Source organism: Dipodomys spectabilis, unplaced genomic scaffold, assembly GCF_019054845.1.
Source record: "Dipodomys spectabilis isolate Male_0828 unplaced genomic scaffold, ASM1905484v1 ptg000492l, whole genome shotgun sequence".
NCBI lineage: Eukaryota > Metazoa > Chordata > Mammalia > Rodentia > Heteromyidae > Dipodomys > Dipodomys spectabilis.
Window position 1 is genome coordinate 407,859 of NW_024871169.1, and position 21,362 is coordinate 429,220.

The following is a 21,362-nucleotide window of genomic DNA, read 5'->3' on the forward strand; positions in this document are numbered from 1 at the left end:
TGACCTCTCATCTACATGTAACTCTGCCAGTGAGTGGGCAGCCAAGGGGCCTGTGTGATGAGCCAGTTGGGAGGGGAGGGGCACTCATTGTGTGTGATGGTTCCCATAGCAGCCTCAGAACTTTAGATTCAGGCAAGAGACCCTGACTAAGGAGTACTTTCAGACGGTCGGTCAGAAGCCCTCAGGGAATGAAGGACAATATGCTGCCTCAGTGAGTTTGCCTACTATTTTAACGCCCAGTAGCTGTGAGAATAGCAGAGATCAGAGGATCAGCTGGAGTGGGGATCTTTATGGAGAGCGCTGGGAAGCAGAGATGGTTAGCTGGATGGGGAAGAATACGTTTATGGGGAGTGAGGCAAGGATAAAACAGTAGGGTGGTGGGACACAGAGGGACAGCGGGGACTTTCAGATGGAAGGAGAAGATATTAGGGGTGGGCGGAAAGGGTGAGAGGTTAGCAGAGAAGGGAGGATTGGCTAGCCACACAGCACCTCCGTGTGTACAGGATGAATGCCAGTCTGGAAGGAGGGAACTCTAGAGGCCTGAGCTGGGATTGAAGACTCAGGCCAAGTCCAAGGCTCTCAGAATGACAGTTCCCTGACTCGTAGACCTTAGTCCCTCCCAGTGCAGGCTGTAAGCTATGGCCAATGTGTCCTTCAGGCTTATGTTCTTCATGTAGAGACTCATGGTCACTTATGGATACCTCATCTTCTCCAATGAGTACAGCTAGGTCCTGGGCTGGGGGCTGGAAGGAGAGCCTCTGAGCTGCTTCCCTCTCAGACCTTGGACCCATCAATACCCAAGGGCAGGGTGCATTTCTGACACTTCCAGGGTCGGTTTTGGGGTGTCAATCCTCGTACTCCTATCACATCCTGAATACCATGTCTTTTCTCCCATGTCCAGGTTTTACACGAGGGTAAATGATCCATATATACAGCGAGGAGGATCTGCTCAACCTCTGGATGCACCTCCATGTGTGGCCTGCCTTGTGCCTGAAGTCACCAATGGTGCTGAATCCAGAGGTATTGGGTTGCAGGGGCAGGGAGGGTGGCGGGTGAGGAGGCCCAGGGAGCTGGGTGCCAGGGGTGGATGAATAGAGAGCCGGGGCATGGTTGCTTGGATACAGACTGGAGCTCTGGGGGGAGGGGGGCTGGATGGAAAGAGGAGGCAGGAATGGATACACCAGGAGGCAGAGTTCTCTTATGAGCAGAGAAGGCAAATATCAATGGTCTGCCAGAGAAAATGTGGGGCAGAGAGGCTCAGGGAACAGGGCTAGGCTAAGATCTGAAGATAATGGTTTGAAGTCAGTCTGCGCAGGAATGTCTAAGAGACATTTATCTCAATTATCCGCTGAAGAAACGCTGAAAGTGAGGCTGTGGTTCAAGTGGCAGAGAGTCAAACTTGAGGGATACAACTAAAAGCACAGCACTCCAGCCCCAAGTTGAGGCCCCAGTACTGGATCAAAAATATATTTTGTTTCCTAACCCAAAAGAAAAAATAAAATCCAGCTGAGGATTTGATACTCAGTGTCACAAATGAAAAAGAGAGAGAATGGGTGGGAAGGAAAGAAGGGAAAGAGAAAAGGAAGGAAGGAGGAAAGGAAGGAAGGAAGGAAGGAAGGAAGGAAGGAAGGAAGGAAGGAAGGAAGGAAGGAAGGAAGGAAGGAAGGAAGGTAAGTAGGAAACAAGGAAGGAAGGAAAGAAGGAAAAGAAAAAATGTTGAGAAATGGTAGAAAAAGATGGAGGCCAAAGTAGGGAGGTATAGGAAGGATGAGGCTCAGGTGGGTAGGTGGGAATGATTTTGACAGGAAGAAGGTAGAGCTAGTCAGATAGAGAAAGAGGGAAGGCAATGAGACCAGGAAGAAAGACAGGTGCTGGTCTGATGGGGAGGCAGGAGTGAACAGAGAGAGGAAGAAAGGATTTCAGACATTTGTGGAAGGGCAGACAAAGGAAGAGAGCTTGTCAGAGGGAGGAGACAAAGCTCTTTGTCTGCTCCTGTGTCTCCTGGAGGCACAGATGGATAGACAAGATGAAGCCACAGTCCACTTCTCTTCCAGAGAAGAAAGCAGGGATTTCAGAGGGGGTAGAATTAAAGGCCTGCTCCTGGAATTGGTGCTGGTGGCTAACCTAAAACCCTCCCTATTCCAGGGCTGGGATCTGAGGATTGCCCTTCAAAGCCAGCCCAGGCAGGAAAGTCTGTGAGGTTCTTACCTCCAAGTAACTACCGAAGCGCTCAAAGTGGATCTGTAGTTCAAGTGGGAGAGTACAGCCAGGAGCCTAAAAATCCACAGGGACAGTACTCAGGCCCTGAAATCAAGCCCCAGTACAGGAACACATGCATGCACAAAGTTCTTAGCACATTCAGGAAGGGCAGCACACGAGCCTTCCCCCCTGACTTGCCTTTCCTCACCACAGATCCACATCCTACTCGCTACAAGCTGCGAGTTCTCATCGGTGTCTTCATGGTTTTGCTGACATTAATTGTTGCTCTCATTGTCTTATATCGTCCATCGGAGGTATCTTTGAAATTATTGGTTAGTATCTCCAATCCCAGTTCCCAGGCTGTCCTCATTGGGTCGGGTTTATATCCAAATTTGTTTAACTTCTCTCCCTTCTTGTCCTCCAGGCTTCAAGTAGACACCGAGTCTCACCAGTGTCGGCACCAGCATCTTCTACTACTGTCTCATGCCTTGAGTGATGGAGCCCCTTTTCCTAGCCCAACAACTAAGTGAGTATCCTATGGGTGAGTGCTGGAGAAAAGAGGCAGTGTTCAGAGTGAATGCTTGGTCTCAGATGCTTGGACACACACATCTGGAGCATTCTCAGGATGGGTGGGTTGGATTGGTTAGAGGAAAGCTGATGCCAGGAAAAAGGGTGGATGGTGTTGGGAGAAAGAAAACAATGGCCTTGTACGGGACAGAGCAGATAGTGCTCCAGCAGGGTAAATAAGAGATGGATCACAGAGGAGAGTCAGGGACGGATGAGACACCTGGTGGGACAGGTGAGAGTTTCAGGAGTCTTCGCAGGTTTCGCTTGAATAAGGAGTCTCTGACAACCCCATCTTTTCTCTCTCCCACCTGCAGGCCCTGTACTTTGACACCCTTGACATCTTCGAGATCATCACTCTGGGCTTTTTGTTTATCAATTGGGCTAGAGGCCAAAGCAATATTCCCTTAAATGAAATAGATTGCCCTAACCAGCCCAATGTCTTTCTGGTTTTCCCCAATCCCTTCAGTGGAGTAATTGTACTACTCCCAATCATAGCCCCAACCTCCCTGGACAATGGAGAAGGAGGGCAAATCTTCAAGCATCTCCACCCATCCCAGTCCCTACTCTGATTCTTGGCCCCATAGCTGGTTAGGACTGCTCCCTAAAACGACGGCAAATAATAAAAGTTCTATTTGAAGTCACTGGTGTCAGTCTTCTCATCATTGTTAAAGACATCTTTAGGGAGCTGGTCTGAGATAGGCGAGGGTAAACTGAGGCCTCAACTAGGACTCTATTCACTCACTTCTGTCCTTCAGATACCCAGAAGGGTCCACATGAGAATGGCAACTCAAAGGCTGGACAGGAAAGTCCATGTTACTTTCATCTTCAATTAACCAGCAAAAAATTAGGAAGTAGGGGCTGGGAAGGTGGCTCAGTGGTAGGGCGCTTGCCTTGCATGCCTGAGGCCCTGGGTTCCATTCCTCAGCACCACATAAGCAAAAAGAAAAAAGCTGGAAGTGGCGCTGTGGCTCAAGTGGTAGAGCGCTAACCTTGAGCTGAAGAGCTGAGGGACAGCGCCCAGGCCCAGAGTTCAGGCCTCATGCCGGGACCCCCCAAAAAAATTAGGAAGTAGAGTTTTTGCTGAAGTGGTAGACCTCCAGCCTTCATTTCTCCCCCCAGCAACATTTCTCTCTCTCTCTCTCTCTCTCTCTCTCACACACACACACACACACACACACACACACACACACACACACACCCCTAAAAGATAAAGTAAAAACTAAACCTGAAAAAATGCAACAGACAATGGTGCTCCCACATGGCTAAATTTAGCCTGTGGCTTATTCCGTGTGAACCTTACCTTATTTCTAATGTTTGTGAAACTCAAGCTTGTTTATTCAAGTACTATTCATGAATCTGAAGATGAATCCTACATGATCAGCAAATTCTGAGCTATTTACTCGCTGGCTATTTTCAGAAAAAGCTGATTGGCATGTGATTTAGGAGAGAGAAAATACCATTTCAGATAGAGATGAACAAACAAATAGTGATTGTGATGTGGGGGAGGCGGAAAGAGGCTTCTTAGGAAGGCCTCAATAGGAGGGCACAAGAAGCCAGAAGGAGCATGCCCCATGTTTACCTAGGTCAAGAATGTGCCGGGCACAGGGAGCAGCAAGTGTAAAGGCCCGGATGTAGGTATGAGCCTTGCAGATCCAAGTAAGAGTAAGGAAAACTAGGGTATGTAATCAAGGACCAAATGCACACCAGCCTTGTCAAGAAGCCTGAGTTACAAAACACAGATGTTTGCCACCTGAATTGGTAAAAAAAAAAAAAAAAAAAAGGGGTGCTACTACTACTGTAAAATGTAGAACTTAATGAGACTTTCCCAAGTTTAAATATCTTTAATCATCTCAGATAAATTTTAATTTAAATGATTTTAGCTTTGAAGTTGGGACTGATTCCATAGTGTGACACATGATAGCTAAGTATTCCACCACCCAGGTCCAGCTCCAGCCATCCAGATAATTACTTTCTTATTTAAGATGGTTCCTCTGTGTGTGTGTGTGTGCGTGTGTGTGTGTGTGTGTGTGCGCGCGCGCGCGCGCGTGCGTGCATGCGTGCAGCATGCACTATACCACTCTCCTCCACAGCTGGTCTTCTCACACTCCTGGGATGACAGGTCTGTCCCACAGTGCCAGGCTTATTTGTCAAGATGGACACAATGCTAACTTTCTTGCCTGCACTGGCCTTTAACATTGAAACTCCTAATCTGTCTCTGAGGGGCTGAGGCTATAGGTGTGAGCCACATACTTGTCCTCTCTAGTTAATTTTTTTTGTGCCAGTAGTGGAGTGTGAACTCTGTACATGGGCACTGTCCTTTAGGTTTTTCACTCAAAGTTGGTGCTATACCATTTGAGCCACAACTCCACTTCTGGAATTTTCTACTAAATTGGAGATAGGTTTCTTATGTACTTACCTGCCTGGGCTAGTCTCAAAAAGGGATCCTCAGATCTTAGAACCTTAAATAGCAAGGATCACACCTGTGACCCCCAAAACCCTGAACTTCCGGATAATTTTAATGTGTATACATAATCTTTTTCTCCATTATTTTTTTTTTTTGCCAGTCATGGGGCCTGAACTCTGGGTCTGGGCACTGTCCCTCAGCTCTTCAGCTCAAGGCTAGTGCTCTACCACTTGAGACACAGTGCCACTTCTGGCTTTTTCTGCTTATGTGGTGCTGAGCAATCGAACCCAGGGCCTCATGTATGCAAGGCCAAGCACTCTACCACTGAGCCACCTTCCCAGCCCTTCTCCACTATTTTGTGTGCTGTGTATGTGTATTTCTCCATGCTCAAGCTAATTTGCTCTTCCTTTTTTTTTTTTTTTTGTTGGTCATGCAGCTTGAACTCTGGTCTTGGGCACTGTCCCTGCTCTCTTCAGCTCAAGGCAAATGCTCTACTGCTTGAGCCACAGCGCCACTTCCGGTTTTCTAGTGGTTTGTTGGTGATAAGAGTCTCAAGGAGGGCTGGGAAGATGGCTCAGTGGTAGAGTGTTTGACTTGCATGCCTGAGGCCCTGGGTTCGATTCCTCAGCACTACATAAGGAAAAAAAGCCGGAAGTGGCCCTGTAGCTCACGTGGTAGAGTGCTAGCCTTGAGCTGAAGAGCTGAGGGACAGTGCCCAGGCCCAGAGTTCAGACCTCAGGACCGGACCCCTCCCAAAAGAGTCTCATGGACTTTTGTGCCTGGGATGGCTTTGAACCATGATCCTCACATAGCCTCCTGAGTAGATAGGATTACAGGCCTGAGCCACGGGTGCCTGGCTTGCTCTTCATTTTTTATGAGTGGGTACTGGGGCTAGAACTAGGGTCTAGGAGACGTCTGTTAGGTGCCTTTCTAAAGGATTGAGCTCTACTTTCACAGCCACAGCTCTACTTAATGTGTGTGTGTGTGTGTGTGTGCAGATCATGAAGTTTGGGATCAGGATTTGGGTACTGTACCTGAGCTGCTTCTTTTTTAAAAAATAATTTCTTATTGTGAAAATGCCTTACAGAGGGGTTACAATTACATGAGCAAGGTTATGAGTACATTTCTTATCAAGCATTGTTTCCTCCTCCTTGGTTTCCCCTTCCCATCCCTACCCTCACAGCTCCCTCCCAACCCCCCACCAAAGTTCTAAAGTTCATTTTTCGACATAACATCTTGTATATCTTATTGTTGCAATGAGTCCACTTGTATTCCTATTTAAACAAATTTTTTTTCCCTTCCCCTCCCCAAATTATACCTACATCAAATACATTGAAAACAGGGATTATACTGTGGGGGAGGGACATACAAAGCAACAAGAAATCATCTTATAAATATGTTAGACACAATAGCAAGAAAGAAAAACCATTTAAGTCCTTATCTTGGGGTTCATTTCACCTAACATCAACTTATCTGACCATTTCTGCTTGTCTCGGACATATACTATTTATTGCAAATAAGGGAAACCATGGGACCTATGTTTCTTTGGGCCTGGCTTACTTCATTTAATATAATTTTTTCCATGTTTTTCCATTTCCTAACATATGAGGAAATGTCTCCTGAGCTTTTTTTGTCCAAGACTAGTGCTCTACTAGGTGAACCCCAACTCTACTTCAAGCTTTAGGTGATTAACTGGAGATAAGAATCTCATGGACTGGGCTGGGAAGGTGGCTCAGTGGTAGAGCGCTTGCCTTGCATGCCTGAGGCCCTGGGTTCGATTCCTCAGCACCACATAAGCAAAAAAAAAAAAAAGCCGGAAGTGGCGCTGTGGCTCAAGTGGTAGAGTGCTAGCCTTGAGCTGAAGAGCTGAGAGACAGTGCCCAGGCCCAGAGTTCAGGCCCCACCACCGGACCCAAAAAAAAAAAAAAAGAATCTCATGGAATTTGCTGCCCAGGCTAGCTTGATCTAAGATCCTCAGATCTCAGCCTTCTGCATAGCTAGGATTGCAGGCAGGAGCCACCTGCACCCAGCTCTCTTCTGGCTTCCTGATAATTACTTGGAGGTAAGAGCCTCCTGGACTTGAACCTGGGCTAATTTCAAACCCCAACCTCAGACCTCAGCCTCCTGAGTAGCTAGGATTCCAAGTGTGAGCATCAGTGTCCGGCACATTTTGGGTTCTTTATGCCACTAAATGTAAGCTCTGAAAGGCCGCCTGACATTCGTAATGTTGGAGACAGAACCCACATACATTGTTGTGCATTCTAATCACACACTCTCCTAAGGAGCTAAACATCCCTTCTGATGCATAGTTCATGCAGTTGCCTATTTTTACCTGTGAGCTGCACAAGGGTTAAAGCTATAATCCCAGCTATTTGGGAAGCAGATATCAAGAGGACTCAGTTTGGTTGTCTCAGACATATACTAGTTATTGCAAATAAGGGAAATCATGGGACCTATGTTTCTTTGGGCCTGGCTTACTTCCCTTAATATAATTTTTTCCAAGTCTTTCCATTTCCTAACAAATGGGGCAATGTCATTCTTTCTGATGGAGCCATAGAATTCCATTAAATATACCACATTTTCTTGATCCATTCATCTGAGGGGCATCTGGGTTGGTTCCATATCTTAGCTATGGTAAATAATGCTGCAGTAAACATAGTTGTGCTGGTAGCTTTAGTAGGGTCTTGTTTGTGATCATTTGGGTAAATGCCCAAAAGTGCGATTGCTGGGTCATAGGGGAAGTCTATGTGGAGTCTTGGATAATTTGTGGAGGGGAAGGGCAAAAACAAATTGTTTCAATAGGGTTACAGGTGGACCTATTGCAACAATGAGATGTACAAATCGTTACGTTGAAAAATGAACTTTACAACTTTGGTGGGGGGTGTGGGGTGGGGGAGATGGGAAGGGATGGGAAGGGGAAACCAAGGAGGAGGAAACAATGCTTGATAAGAAATGTACTCATTACCTTGCCCATGCAATTGTAACCCCTCTGTAAGGTATTTTCATAATAAAAAATTTTTTTAAAATCCAGTTTGGTAGCCATCACACGTGAATAAAATGTTAATCAGCCAAAGTCTTGCCAAAACGTTAAAAAGTTTGAGCATCCTATTTAAGTTTTTTTAATGTGGGCCTATTTTTATCACCTTTGTAATCTTAGATACTCCAGAGCAAGAGGTAGCAAGATCTCAGCAGCCTGCCTGCCAAATGTGGGAGATGCTATCTGGGAAATAAATAGCTCAAGAGGTAGGGTGCTACTGGCCTGGTGAGCTCACAGTCCTAAATTTATATCCCTGGACCAAAAAAAGAAAGTTAAACCCCATACAGGGAATGGTGCTCACGGATAACTGCAGGCCATTAAGTATGACTACATCTCAGTATCTCCTTCCTTCCCCTCCATCCATCTTGCAGCCTAGGCAATTGTAACAGAGTGCTGTCACTCCTTGATTCTTAGAGATGGGCTTGGTAGCTAAGATAGAAGTGCTACTACCTTCCCTCGGTGTCATAGATTAATGAAAGAGACATAAGATAGGCTGAGATGTGTCCCTGGGCACTGTAGGATAGAAATACCAACTCCTAATGATTCGAAATATAACATATATCTTTTTTTTTCCGGAAGAGAATAGTTACTTAGAAAAACTACACAGAATCTGGATTTAAACATTTTTATTGCTCAGAAAATACTCAGTTCAATGGACTGGAAATTACAGGGATGCAAGTGAGGAATGGAGGCCTGAGTCACATCCTAATGTGTGCAAGACCCCATGTTCAAACCCCAGTATTGCAAAAAAAAAAGATTTTAAAAAGAATTATGTAGTTAAAAAGGAAATATTGTGATGAAAAGGATTCTGTTTTTTCTTTTTTTTCTTACATTTTTTTGTCAGTCGTGGGCCTGAACTCTGGGCCTGGGCACTGTCCCTCAGCTCTTTAGCTCAAGGCTAGTGCTCTACCACTTGAGCCACAGTGCTACTTCTGGCTTTTTCTGCTCATGTGGTGCTAACGAATTGAACCCAGGGCCTCATGCATACAAGGCAAGCACTCAACCACTGAGCCTCCTTCAAGATGTCTTATAATTCAGTCAGTATTGACCGAAGACTGTAATCATAGCTACTCACAAGACTGTGATGTGAAGATCTTGGTTTCAAACCAGCCTTGGGCAGGAAAGTCTGTGAGATTCCTATGTCCCATTAAACACAGAAAAAGCCAGAAGTAGCACTGTGGCTCAAGTGGTAGAGTGTTAGCCTTGAGCAAATGGAGCCCAGGCCCAAGTTCAAGCTCAAAGATGGAAAGATAGAACAAAAGAAAAAGAGAGAGGGGGGGGGAAGAAGGAGGAGGAGGAGGAGGAAGAGGAGGAGGGAGGAAGGGAAAGGAAGGAAGGAAGGAAGGAAGGAAAGAAAGAAAAAAATAAAGAAAGAAAGAAAAAAAATTAAAAAGAAAGAAAGAAAAAAGAAAAGAAAAAAAGAAAGAAAGACGTCAGGGACACAACTCCACTTTTGGGTTTTTGGTAGTTAACTAGAGAAAAGTGTCTTAGCAATTCTCCTGTCTAGGCTGTGTTTAAACCATGATTCTCAGATCCCAGCCTTCAGAATTACTAGGATAGCAGACAAGGGTCACTCCTGCTTAGCAGTTCTGTTTGAAGGCTTGGAGTGGACATATGGTGAGTCCTGTGAATGATAAATGTCTACAGTATCTGGGACTCTTGCTGATTCTAGCAGGCCTGTAGCCTATGTGCTAATTCTGGGAATGGTGTTCTGGCTGATTCTGGCTTGAAATGGATCCAGAGTTTCCTTTGTAGCTGATACATTGTGTGTGTGTGTGTGTGTGTGTGTGTGTGTGTGTGTGTGTGTGTGAGAGAGAGAGAGAGAGAGAGAGAGAGAGGGTAAAGATGTAGAGAGGGAGAGAGAGACAGAGACAGACACACACAGAGAGACACACACAGAGAGATAGACACACAGAGAATGTCTGTTCCATTAGCTGTAAATTTGTAACATCTGGGCTTCGCTCTGTGGCTTTTGTAGTAGTCGATTCTCCCTTGCTAGACATATGATGTGTGACAGCTGTGTCCTGTATACTATCATTCTAAACATATGTCTGTGACACTTAGGCACTGGATATTTCCTAGTCCAGCTGATTCTCTGAGTTTGATTTGGCACTCATCAGGCTTTTGCAGTCTCTCTAGCTCTAAAACTTTGTTGATGGCTTCACTGCTCTGTGTGTGTGTGTGTGTGTGTGTGTGTGTGTGTGTGTGTGTGTTTTCAATTCCATCCATCTCCCTTATTTTTGCCAGTCCTGGGGCTTGAACTCACGGCCTGGGCACTGTTCCTTAGCTTCCTTTGCACAAGGCTAGCACTCCACCATTTGAGCCAGAGCAGGACTTCTGGCTTTGTCTGTTTATATGGCACTCAGGAGTTGAGCCGAGGGCTTCATGCATGCTAGGCAAGCACTCTACCACTAAGCCACATTCCCAGCCCCCACCCAACTCTTTTTGATTTTTTTTATCAGAATTTCTAGAATTTTTATTAAGGATTAAGTATAGTCACATGATTAATGAAAGCGATATAATATTCTCCATAATATTGGAGAATCTATAGTTTAGTAACAGAGAAATTGTTACATATAAATATGTAAATAGTTACATAGAAATAGGTAAATGACTCCTTGAAACATGTATGCAATGATCTTCTCTTGGGTCCTCAAGTAAAGAATTTCAATAAATATTTTTAAAAGCACATGGATGAATCAACTCTTTGACTTAAATTTCAAGAGTCATTGCACATTTACTTAAATATAAAACCTCATCTCTGATCTCTAATTGTGGTACAAATTGTCATGTAACATACATCTGTGCCAGAATAGTATATATGTGAGATAATCTTCAAATAAAGAAGATTAAATTTCCAAAGTGGTTGACTTTACATATATTTATTCTGTGAATTTACATATATTTATTCTTCTACAGAATCTTAATATTGTATCTTTATATCAACATTTTCCATCTTTAAAGCATCATGTATATATATATATGTATATATGTATGTATCTATGTATATATGTGTATATACAATTTACATGGTTCTAATCAGAAAATATATACATGTATTAGAACAATGTTAATCGAACTGTCTTCCAGAATAAGCCATCTAAATTGTTTCAAAGTTATCTAGAATTGTTATCAAGTCTAATATTACCATTTATACCCATTCAATATTAATTCTGATTAGCCAAAGTTCATTTCAAAATATGCAAACTCTATTGCAAGTAAAGCATAGATAGAGACAGAGATAGAGGCAAAGATAAATGCTTTTCATCTCTAGTTCCCACAAAACTTGGCAAGTAGATGCCTCCTTTGATTTGATGACTGTTCTCACAAATCCTCTCAAGTTGTGTGTGTGTGATGCCTAAATGTAGCAGTATTTGTCTTTTCTTTCTGCTTCTGGTTATGTGATTGATCGGAGATCTCCTATCAGGATGGTGTCCTTTGTGACTCCAGGTGTGCTGCTGTGTGTGTTCTGAAATGCATACATCTCACTCCACCTCTGTACTTTGACTTATTTGTATTTGTTTACTAGGCCAGGACCTCTTCCATGCTAGGCAGGAACTCTACCATGAGCCACATGCACAGCTTTTTTTTTAGGATAGGGTTACATTGGGTTGCCACAGCTACACTAGGAATTGCAATCCTCTTTCTTTAGCCTTTGACCTCAGTCTCCTAGAGCTGGACTTAAAGAGTGCCAGACCTACAGTGTAAACTCTCCTCCCAGATCCTCTATTTTGACACACCTACTTGGAAATGAGAGTCTCATGGTCTTTCCTGCCTGGGCTGGAGTTGTTATTCCCAGATGTGAGCCTCCTAGGAAGCTAGGATTACAGGCATGAGCTATTAGTTCCTAGTCTTGTCAGCTCTATTTAATGCTGTGTCTCCAACATCTGGAAATTTCATTGCTCAATCTGCAAGCTGCCCCTAAACAAGCTCCAAGTTGCTGTATCAATTCACTGAAGGAGAGAAATGAGTGAACAAAGCCCTACTTAGGATCTTAGTTTACCTCTACCTATCCTCAGAAAGGTTTCTCTAAGACAATTTTAACAAAGATCAGAAGACTGAGAACAGTGATCTAAAACAGCATTTTTGTTCTTTCTGTTTACTTCAGGGACTTCCTGAGCAGCCATTTGGGCCAGTAGTGGAATAGGAACTGGGGTGGGTGAGGACCCCTAAAGTCTCCCCCTCCCTTTTGATTTCTCATGGCGTTTGGGGTTGGGATTGGGACTAGGGTCACCACTCCATAGAAGGAGTTCAGGAAAATGTTCAGTTCCCCTAGACATATAGGCTCATGCTCACGGGCATAGAGTAGGTGAAGAGAGTGCACTTCATTGTTCAAATTGTCTCTCCACCAAAACTGTGGCTTTGACCTCCAACCCACTTGGTAAGCAGGAAGCCCACGTTGATGGTCCTGAGGTGGATGTTGAGGGTGCCAAAGAACTGGCCTGCAGGAGAGAGGAGCATAAGATGGGGCTCTGAGGGACTCCTCATGAGACAACTCCTGAAATCTTAACCTGGCACCTGGCCCTCAAGAGTGTTCCATGCATTCCCGCCTCTCCTCTGTGCTCCATCTTCTACTTTTAAAATTTTATTATTAGTATTGTAGTCTGGGCTCTGGGTCGAACATTTGTGACAAAGATGCTCTACCACCTGGTCATGTCCTCATCCTTTTTTCCTTTTAGTCATTTTTCAGGTAGAATAACACATTTAACCTAGACCAGCTTCAGACCAAGATCCTTCTACTTAAACCTCCCACATATCAGGGGACTACAAGTATGACCACTGCCCCTGGGCCTCTCTTCCTATAAGTCAGCACTTTCCTCAGTCCTCCATTATCAAAATGCTTCTACCTCTCTTCACAAGAGTTCCCCTTCATCTGTCTGAACAATCTTCCCTCTATGTAGCCCATCCCCTTTTGCAGTGTTAGGGTTGGGACCCAAGTGGTCATGCATGCCAGAAAATGATGCTGCCACTAAGATCCACCCCCAGTTCCTCTGCCTCTTCCAGTGTCCTAGACCCTGCTGGTGCTCAATCCCAAGAGAATGTTCTTTTTCCCAAGACCATCCACTCTTATTCCTGGCTTCATCCTTCCGCTCACCCCCACAATCTCATCTTGAGAATGTTTCAGGAAGTCCAGGCATCTGAGAACCAGCAGTCCCTCTGAACATTTTGTCTTTCCCTGGCCCTACCCATGGGATGCTCATCTGATTATTAGGCTAGGTAAAAAGGGGCTCCACCAAATCAGGTATCAGACAATGGTAGAGGCGGATGAGGCTTGTGGCTTAGGTGGAGCCTGAGGACAAGAGGGGATAGGATGCATCCTGAATGTAGGTACAAGGCTGGTCTAATGAGGTCAGCTTGGGAACTTGGAGGAGAGATACTGACTGACAACCCCAATATAGCCCCACTACAGAGTAGAAGACGACCAGAACAGTAACCATAGACACTAGGAGTAAGAATATAGTGAACAAGAGGCATAGCTTGTAACTAGCAGGAATGTGCAGATCTGTGGTGAGAGAAAGGCATGTCAGGGATGAGGACCCTGTGCTGTCTCTCCTTAACATAACTAGGTCATTGTGTGTGTGTGTGTGTGTGTGTGTGTGTGTGTGTGTGTGTGTGTGTGTGTGTGTAATTGGAGAGAAGTGTCTCTTGGCCATTCCTGTCTGGGCTGGCTTTGAACCATTATCCTCACATCTCAGTGCCCTGAGTAACTAGGATCATAGGCCTGCACAACTATCATTGGTCTTCATTACCATGTCTTTAATTCTAACTTGGCTGAAATCCCTGCTTTCTCGGGTGGAGACTGTGGCTCTAGTATCTGACTGTCCATCGGTTTTTACATTGTCTAAATGCGCTTCCTGCCTCATACTCTGATAAAGTCTTTTGGTTCTATCGGCCCTCCCATCACTGCCTACTTCTGCCTCCTGATCAGACCAGCACCTGTCCTTCCTGGTCTCAAAGCCTTGCTTCTGTCTCCATCTAACTAGCTCTACTTTCCTCCTGTCAAAATCAGTCCCACCTGCCTATCAGAGCTTTATCCTTCATATGGCTTCATACTTCAGCCTTTATCCTTTTTCTGTCTCTTGTGCTTGGTTTTCTATCAAGTATCCCTGAGGATTAAATCCCAAGCTGGGTCCATGCTTGCTAAGTGTGCTATGCTGAGCTACATATTTTTAAACTTTGCAGGATATTTTTGTTGTTGCTAGGAAACTGGGGATACTTTTTGTGACTAGAGTTGGGGTTGAACTATAAGCCTGAGTCCTGTCCTTAGGCTTTTCCCCTCAAGTCTATTTCTTTACCACGTGAGCCATCTTTTTTGGTAGGAAATTAGAGATCAGAATCTTCTAGCTGGGGGCCAGCATCTCATACTTGTAATCCTAAAATGCCCAGGAAGCTGAGATTTGCGGATCAGTATTGGAAGCCAGTCTGGATAGGACAGTGTCTAAGACCCTTATCCCCACCAAACTACCAAAAAAGACAGAACTGGAACTCTTGCTGAAGTTGTAGAATAGTAGATTTGAGCAAGAGAAACTCAGGGACAGGGTAAAGCCTTCTGGAATTTCCAGACCAGGCTACTTATATGTCATGATCTTCAAATCTGAGAATCCAGAATAGCTAGGATTACAAGCATGACCCACTGTTCCTAGCAGGAAACCAAAGGATACAGAACAGTAAAACACAATTCTAGAAAAATAGATGTGAGGGCTGGGAAGGTGGCTCAGTGGTAGAGCGCTTGCCTTGCATGCCTGAGGTCCTGGGTTCGATTCCTCAGCACCACATAAGCAAAAAGAAAAAGAAAGCCGGAAGTGGTACTGTGGCTCAAGTGGTAGAGCGCTAGAATTGAGCTAAAGAGCTGAGGGACAGTGCCCAGGCCCAGAGTTCAGGCTGCACCACTGGACCCTGCCCCCCCCAAAAGAAAAATAGATGTGACACTTGTACTTTTTTGTATGCAGATATTTTTGACAAAAGAGTAAATGTAAAATAATGAGAATTTACTCCCACTTAAGAAAGTTAATCTGCTAAAATGCGAAATGACATAAAACAACTTATGTCACATTATATACATATATATATATATATATATATATATATATATATATATATATATATATATATATATCCTGTTGACATTTTTCTAGTAATCGTACAAAGTGTTAATGATATGTACAGGGTCTTTGCCTGAAACAGCTATTTCTTTCTTTCTTTTTTTTTGATTATGTCGTGCTCTTTATTGCCAAAAATAAAAACTTTGAAAAAGACAACTACTGCTAATCAGTAAGTCTCCCTTCCTCTGCACCAGTCTCCTAGGTTTCTCCAGGCTGCCCAGTGTACTGCTGCCCATGTGCTCCTCTCAGAGCCTTTACTGATGGGATATGTAGGGGGTGGCCTTCGCTCTTGTTTCTCCCCACCAAACACCCAAGCCAAGTGGTCAGACTGCTGACACTGAATGAACTCATAACCCAAGGGCAGGAAAAAAAAAAAACACAAAAAAACCCAGCATACCTAATAGGGGGAAGTGGGGGATGTCTAATGCTATTCCCAAAGGATTACTTCTCAAATTACAGACACCCAGGAATCTGAAGTCCCTTGGGGAAAGGAGCTGGCACGGGCTCTGATCCTAACACCAGGAAACTAACGTACAGCTGTGAAAATTCCTTCCTTTGGAAGCAAAGAGCTGGAATGATCATGAGAGAATTCCAGCTCAGTGGTCTGCACAGAGAAGCACCATGTCCCCCTAGTGGTGTTACTAGGAAACTGGATGGAAGGGATGGATGCGAGAGATGTGCTGGGTTATGAAGAGCTCTACTGGCAATCCTTAGCAGGGCTAGGCAAATGGGAAAGTAGAAAGCTGTCTGTCTGCCTAGCCAGATGTGGTGGTGCAAACCTCTGGTCATGTGTTTGAGACCAATATAGCCTACAGGGTAAGAACCTGCCTCAAAAAACCAAGGGCCCAAAACAACCACCAAAAAAAGTATTCTGGTATTCTACCTGTAACCTGCTTCTTGCTGGTACTGATGACTGCCCAGAGTTTGAGCAGTAGCAAGCAGTCCAGAGCGTAGAAACTACAGGGGCTCAGGAGAAACCTGAAATCCAGCCATGGTCTGTCTCAAACTCAGCCTTTGCTGACACAGGTGAGCTGCTGCTAGTGTATAGTAAGTACATCACTCTGGAGCTCATGGCTTAATTGAGTCTGTAAATCACTCAGCTTCTTCTTCAATTCAGAGAGGGCTGAGAGGACAATGGTTTCAGGTCTCAGAGAGCCGCAGGACTCCACGTTGTAGTAAAACCTCTCAGGCTTGCCATTGGGGTCATGAGCCTGTGACTCATCCTCGACCAGCTTTGAGTACTCACTCTTTGGCCATTCCTCAGGTTTGGGGTAAACTGTGTGCCTCGGGGCATGGTCTGCGTCATATTCAAAAGCCACCCCTGCAGTGGGGTTCCACTTGGCATGTTCCTTGTCCAGGCCGTTTTTGGCATAGGCTTGAAGTCTCAGCTCCTGGCCCTTCCTCAGCTTGACGATGAGGATGTCATCCTGCTCCACGTAGTCATTGGGGTCGTTATCGCGGTTCTGGGATGGCACCGGAATGACCCGGGGGCTCTTGGAGATGAGGTCTCGGGATGTGACGTGTCGTGTCTGGTCTTCATTACACCGCACATCCAGAGTGAACTCCACTGAGCACTCGGGGCAGCACTCCTCACATGTACAGTCCCGAGAGTATGGCAGCTTGTCCACGATGTCATCACCGGTGAGTAGAATTAGTCCAAGCTTGAGAGTAATGAACTCATCATAAAGACAGAAGAATTGGCATCAATCTGAACCCAGTCGATGGCTATTATGGGTACCTGGGCGATGAAGACTCTTCGAATAGAATTGGCCACCGCCAGGTCCGTGTTCTCCATGATGAACTTCACGTTCTCATCCATCACTCCGTAATGGGCACGGTGGGCTGGTGGGCTGGTTGGCTTACAGAATCCTCTGTTTCTTTCTTTATCTCCTCCTTTTGAACCCATTTTAAGAGGTTCCATTATTCCATTTTCATGTATAATGTACTTTGACCATGATTGCCTCTCCCCCAACCCTATCCCCTCAGCCCTTCATTTTTTGAGACAGGCTGTTTTGGAGATCAGCTTTTCCTCAAACTTAAGAGCCTCCTGCCTCAGCGTCCTGACTGTTGGGAATACAGACATGTATTACCATATCCAGCCTCATCTTGTTTCCTCATTCTATCTATGCTTCTATCTTCAGATTCACCACTTCTGCATGTCCCTTCTGTCTAGCCACCCATCTGTACCCCTTCCCTCCATCTAAATTAGTGCTATTACGCGCTGAGCCTCCATCTCCTACCATCCCCAGCTTTTCTGTAAGAACACCAATTTTTTCCTTCTCTGTTCTTCAGAAAACTCCGTCTTCCTGTGTGCCCATTCCTGCAACCTCCTTCCCCATCCAGCCCCTCAGATCTCCAGCCTCCATCCAAACAACCATGTCCTGGTTGTCTATTCACCTAATCCTGGACCCACCTCCCTGGGCCTCCTCATGCCCTGCCTCCCTGGGATCAGCAAAATTGACAGAGATAGGGCCAAGACAAGCAGGGTGGCTGGGAAAACCCAATGGCTGAGCAGGTCCTGCTAATTGTCCACGTGGACCATCGCCTCCAGCGAACAATCTGGACATGGGAGAAGAGACATGGCATTCCGGATATGAGACCAATACAAGGACTGACACCCCCAAACCCACCCTCACCATGACAGAAATCTACACAGGAGACTCACCTGTATCCTCTCCTGTAAACTGATGAGTCCAAGGTGTGGGAAGGAAGGAGTTCAGAGGCTCTTGTCCCAGCCTCCAGCCCTGACCCTACCCATACTCATTGGAGAAGATGAAGTATCCATAGGTGACCATGAGTCTCTCTCTACATGAAGTACATGGTCTCATGGACACATTGGCCATAGCCTACATCCTAGGTTAGGAGAGACTAAGGTCTACAGCTCATGGAACTGTCATTCTGAAAGCCCTGGACGTGGCCCAGATGTTCAAACCCAGTGACATCCCCTAAACAGCCTTCTTCCAGGCATTCAACTGGCATATACTAGGGTGCTGTGTGATTAGCCAAGCTTTCCTTCTCTGCTCTCACCCATTCTGCCATCTCCCAAACATGCTGCTCGCCCCTGCCTCTTCTTCCAGCTGGCTGCTTAGGCTCCCCTCTGTGTCACATCATCCACACATCTCTCCCCACCTGTATCCATGCCTCTCTTCCCTGTAAACATATCCTCCCCAGCAATCTGACCATCTCTGTTCCCCAACCCTGTCCATTCTGATCCCCATTCTACCTGACCCTCTGATCCCCACAATTCTCACAGATACGGGGGTTAAAATAGTACGCAAACTCACTCGGGTAATATGCTTGACTTTCTCTCTTGAGGGCTCCTGACCATGTGAAATCCCTCCTTTGTCAGGGTCCCACCTGAAAGCTAAAGTCCAAGGCTGCTATGAGAACATCAGACACAAGAAGTGCCTCTCCCCCTGCCTGCCCCATCACACAGGCTCCATGGCTGCCCGCTCACTGGCAGAATTCCATGGAGATGTCATGTCATCCGGGTGGCACACAAGGTCAAAGCCATAAGGAATACTAGTGCAGGAACAGAAATAGTCTGTGGGCTCAGGGTAAGGGAGATTCAGAGGACCTCTTTCTCCATGACTCAGCCCCTCTGTCATCCTGCATACCTGACACACGTAGCCCCTGAAACTGACCTCATGGCTCCACCATGGATAATGCAGTGGGACCAAAACCGGAGGGTCTGGGTGTGGTGGGAGGTCTTACTCTTCTGCATCTTAACTGTGAGTGAAGTGTGAACAACTGGGCCTCACAGGTGCTGTTGAACCCCTGGGGTAGGAAGATTGAAGCCTCTTTGTCCTTCACTGCTGTCTCCTTGGGACTCATAATACCACATAGCTTCCATTTGTGTGTGTGTGTTCTGGTACATGGGATTGAAACAAAGTCCTAGGTGATGATGCTTAGCTTTTTCACTCAAGACTAATGATATAACTGAAATATGGATATTGGATTAAAATAACCACAATCTGTCCTTCCCACCATCCTGGTGCCTTCATGAGTGTTGGGGGCTTTTCTGAAAACCCTAAAAGGTAATATAGGTCATTCTTTGAATTGCAGATGCATCATGTTGTTTAGCCCCAGGAGAGCTCTGCTCCAGATAACATGCAGGTGTGTCTTGCTGTTCAGCCCTAGATGGTTTGCTTTTCTTGCCCCTGATGTTTCCCCTAGATGGTTTGCTTTGCTTCTAGAAACATACTTTTGTTAGCTTGGTCCCCCACCCCATCAAGTGTTTTTGGCCTTTAAAAGCTTTGTGTAAGCTACTTTCTAGGCTGCTGGTTGTTGGATCACAGGTGCACCTGCAGTCATTGGCCTTCTAGTAAAGACTTCCAGTTTGACCTCTCAAAATGTGGCTTCTCTGGATCTAACCATCGAGTGCCAGTATAACATAATACTTGAGCTAGAGATTCACTGTCAGCTTTTTTTTTTTTTTTTGCTTAAATCTGAGGAATTTCCTGTCTTGCCTTACTTTAAACTGTGTTCCCAAGACTATTAATGGTATAATGGCCAGGTCTGGTCCCTCAAGCCTCTTATCAGCTCCCCTGCCTTTATTTCAAGCACCAGTACTGGCAATAAAAAGAAAAAAGAATGAGGCATTCTTACTCTCTAGATGGTTTCAAAATCATAGTAATCATTTAGCAATATAGACATAGATAATGAAAACCAAGCTTTGGTTGGGGGGTGTGGGGGGCTCTGGCTCATCCCTGCAGTTGTAGCTACTCAAGAGGCTAAGATATGATCGTGGTTGGAAGCTAGTCCGGTTATCTCCAATGAATGCCTCCTCAAAAACAGCTCGATATGGAACTTAGTTAAGTAGTAGAGCACTCACTTTGAGCAAAATAAACTCAAGGACAGTGAACAGGCTCTACATATACACACACAGAATACTCAAGATTTCAGTGAATCATAAAGTTACTACCCTAAAGTCAGAATAACATAAGACACATACTTACCCCCAAGCAATGTCCAGTGACCAGAGTCAGGCCAGTCTTGGGCACAGTTAGCTGTGTGTCAAAGTAGAGGACCTGGGAGGAGATTTCACACTGTAGGTCTGGCACTCTCTAAGCCCAGCTCTAGGAGACTGAGGTCAAAGGCTAAGGAAAGAGGATTGCAATTCCTAGTGTAGCTGTGGCAACCCAATGTAACTCTATCTTTAAAAAGTAGCTGTGTATATGGCTCAGTGTTAAAGTGTTTGCCTAGCATAGTAAACAAATACAAATAGTCAAAATATGTAAGTGTAGTGAGATGTATTCATTTGGGAACACACACAGCAGTATATCTGGAGTCACAATGGAGAAAAATAACCTGACAGGAAATCTACAATCAATCACATAATCAGAACCAGAGCAAAATCTATATTGATTAAGATCAATATAACAGACACATACTGCTACAATTAGGCATCACACATATATAACTTGAGAGGATTTGTGAGAACAGTGATCAAATCAAAAAGATATGGATGGAATTGAACACACACACAGACACACAGACACACAGACACACACACACACACACACACACACACACACACACACAGAGCAGTGAAGCCATCAAGAAAGTTTTAGAGCTGTTTTGACTACTATGGCTTTGTAGTTTGAAATTTGGTATTGATATTCCTCCAGCACTGTTCTTTCTGCTAAGGATTGTTTTTGCTATTCAGGGTCTTTTATTGTTTCATATGAATTTTTGTGTTGTTTCTTCTATTTCATTGAAGAATGAGGTTGGGATATTGATAGGTATAACATTGAATTTGTAGATAGCTTTTGGCAGTATTGTTACTTTCACGAGCATGGGAGGTTTTTCCACTTCCCTAGTTCTGCTTTATTTTCCTTTTTCAGGTTTTTACATTTTTCATCATAGAGTGCCTTCACTTCTTTATTTAGTTCCTAGGTATTTTTTTTGGAGGGGGGACTATTACAAAGTGAATTGCTTTCCTGATTTCAGTCACACTTTTCTTATTATTGGCATACAGAAAAGCCATTGGATTTTTTAATATATGTTTTTATTGTAAAGATACTGTACAGAGGGTTTACAGTTACAAGAG

General features: G+C 44.9%; 1 long non-coding RNA gene and 1 pseudogene across 1 annotated transcript; one reads left to right on the top strand and one right to left on the bottom strand.

Annotated features, from left to right (window-relative positions):
- The first annotated feature begins 915 nt into the window (after window positions 1–915).
- Window positions 916–3,368, top strand: LOC122098818. The gene is made up of 4 exons (XR_006145809.1): window positions 916–1,020; window positions 2,413–2,531; window positions 2,624–2,725; window positions 3,081–3,368. It is a non-coding gene; the product is annotated as an uncharacterized LOC122098818 (long non-coding RNA).
- Window positions 3,369–16,280: 12,912 nt separating this feature from the next.
- The window catches only part of LOC122098802, a 29,825-nt pseudogene continuing 24,743 nt past the window's right edge, over window positions 16,281–21,362 (bottom strand).